This window comes from Schistocerca nitens, chromosome 3 (genome assembly GCF_023898315.1).
Source record: "Schistocerca nitens isolate TAMUIC-IGC-003100 chromosome 3, iqSchNite1.1, whole genome shotgun sequence".
In the NCBI taxonomy this organism is placed as follows: domain Eukaryota; kingdom Metazoa; phylum Arthropoda; class Insecta; order Orthoptera; family Acrididae; genus Schistocerca; species Schistocerca nitens.
Window position 1 is genome coordinate 289,766,749 of NC_064616.1, and position 3,231 is coordinate 289,769,979.

Sequence of the window (3,231 nt, forward strand, 5' to 3'; positions counted from 1 at the left end):
ACTGATAGGTGTCGTTGGATGTGGATGTGAAGGGGCACTTGGTCATTACACCATTTGCCTGGCCGTAGTCAGTTTTTAGGTCAAAGCTGCTACTCCTCAGTCAAGGAGCTCCTTACTTGGCCTCACAAGGGCTGAGGCACACCGCTTGCCAACAGTGGTAAGCAGACTCGGATGGTGAGCCATCCAAGTTTTAACCAAGCTGAAACATACTTAATATTGGTGATAGTATAGAAACAAGTGTTAGCGCTGCAGCAAGAGTGTTGTGACTGGGAGATATAAAAGTATATTCTAATACATGTCAATAAAATAGTTTCTATTGTGTCAAAGATAAGTAATGCTTTTATGTGTCTGCATAGTTAAGTGATGCTTCAGATCACTGAATAAAATGCTCGAAAAGTTGTCCAGAGTATCTGTAGTGAGAATGATTTTCCATCCAACATTGTCAAAGTTCAGGTTGAAATTAACACTTCTTAACTGTGTACATTAATGTGTTGAAACCATCTAACCATCTCTTGCCTAGTGTCACACCACCTCGTCTCTAGTAGCTCTGACTTTGCTGGTAAATAAGTAGTTGTTACTTGACAACCAGCTTTGATTGGTGTCTTCTAAATGGCCAGTAACAAGTCAGCTTGTGATATTTTAAGTATCTGATATAGAAAACAGGTGTAAGCAGTGAATGTGTGTGTCTATGTTGAATATCATTGAGAGACCCATGGTAATTGCTTTCTGTTGTTGCACGACTAAGGAAAGATATCACAGTAATTCTGTTGCCTTTATTGTGAAGAGATTAAGTGTTTTGCAGGATGTAATTGTACAAGTTTTAATTAGTGTCTGCATGATAGTAACAGCAATAGAATACCAGTTTCAGAAAGTGCTTAATTTCATACCACTGTTTAATTGTATGTGTAATTATTGGTAGATTAGTATAGCAAAAATATTTCTGTATCTCAAATATTTTCTTATTTTTCACATCAGTACATGGTAGTATTCTCACATGAAGAAATCACAGATTATGTATTAGCCACATATAATCTACTTTTCCGTTACACAGTTCCACTTGTTCAGTCTCAACATTGTCACAGATTATGTATTAGCCACATATAATCTACTTTTCCGTTACACAGTTCCATTTGTTCAGTCTCAACTGTCTCATATTTGCAGACTATGTAGGACAGTAATTAATGTATTATAAAATATTTAATGTGCACTTTTAATGTATTTTATTGTGATGCAAGTTCATTCTAAGTGGCTGTGGGCAAATGTTAGGATCAGATATAACTGACATTATGTGTACCCACATGCATCATTCCCTGTAAATCCTGTTGCATGCACACTGAATGATGTACTTATTGAACTGACTCTTCATGCAATACTAAACCTTCGTTGTATACACTGACCATTCCCATTCTTTAGAAACACAGGGTGGTAACACTTTCCATTTTATATTTGATTAATTTGCCGTGGATGAGGGATCAGTGGAACTGACTTCTACGCGTAAGACTCAAGTTCCATTCCTGGTACTGCTGCTAACTATTTTTCCTTCATGGGATGACTGTAATGGAGTGCAGTCATCCTCTCCATCCCAGCTGTGGAGCTACTTAAATACAGTAACTACACCACAGTTAATAGTCAAAATAGTTACTGCAATAGAGAATAAGCACTATATTATTGGAGTGTTTCTTTATTTTGAAAAATCTTTTGTTTGTCTCATCACCATCGTATTACTGGCAAGCTGTGGGTCCTGGTTATTGGAAAAACTGTGCATAAATTTATAAAATGATATAGGAAAAACAGAAAACAATTTATTTTGCTCAAAACAAATGGTGGGTCATTCAAATAAAAAAGATTACTGAAGGAAACCAGTGAGTAACTTGAGGTTCCATGTTAGCATCTCTTATTTTCTTTAATTATGTAAATGATACAAAGTACTGTTCATGTATCTCTAAAAAAAATATTGTGTATATTGTATACAGATGGTATGTCAACTGTGTGCAAACACTAAGCTTGACAGACTGGAGACGCTGGGCAACAAACACATAACAGTCTTTTCAGTGTGCCTATCAGGAACTCAACATGTTATCTTTATGGGGAGTAACAATTTATCCTTTTCGTAATATTGTTGATATTCCAACCTCTGCTTGCCATTGTTTAGGATGCTATTCTCATGAGTTAAGAATAGATGAAGTATTTAAAGATGAATATCAGCCACCAGTCAGTGAAAGCTCATCACAATTATATAGATTTTTGGGATGAAACATCATCAATGTTCAGGCTTCATTACTCTAAAATATGCTGATTTGTATACATATCTACATATACAAGAAGATATCATAACAGGATCAATCACTAATAATTAGTGCATAAGGCTGAATATATTAATTGGAGTGAAATGGGAAAAACTTTATCATTATTCCAAGTACAGTGGTTGTGAGACTTAATAATTAAGTTTTGCTTCTGAAGACAGTTCTAAGAAAACAAGTGGAGAGAGGGTATGTCATTATATAAAATTACAGACTCAAACAGCTACATGAGTCCAGTAGAAGAATGCAAATAACTGAGTAGATACTGTTTGACAGTGGCACGTGTCATATTGCAATACAGCTAACAGCTATGTCTAATATTTGTGCTCTTTATTTAGTTCAGGAAACGTTTTCTCTTGAAATCTCTTGGTGTTGAAATGGGATGCACCTAAATTCTCTAATAGTTTTGTTGCGAAAGAGTGCTGTATCTGGAGGAAAGTATATCCAGGAACTTTTGAGGTTCTCTGTGTTTTAGTCCAGTGATCCATTTTATAATTACATGAAGGACAGTGTGGAAGAGCAGTTTCTTGCATTTCCTACCGTTTTTCTTGTTCTGAGGCAAGAGGTTGTATTGTCTAGCATTTGTAAATATTATGAGTTCCTTACATTGAAATGCTGTTAATGTATTAAAGCTATCTGGTTATTGTTCAGTTAAAGAGTTTTATAGTGCATAATGTTCTGTATTTTTTAAAACCAACTGCAAAACATGTGGATGGTTAAAGTAGACTTCTGTTATACATCATCTTATCCCTTAAAACTGATGGTCTCTTTAGCTTTGAACACATGATTTTTGCCAATGAATTGTGTTTCTTTAATGCCCTTACAAATTCTCGATTTTGAAAAAGGAAATTTGCTTTGGTTTCCAATAGCTTCTGTTAAAAGTTTTTTTTAAAATTGTATCTGGTTTTTGATAACACTTCCTCTTTCTTTG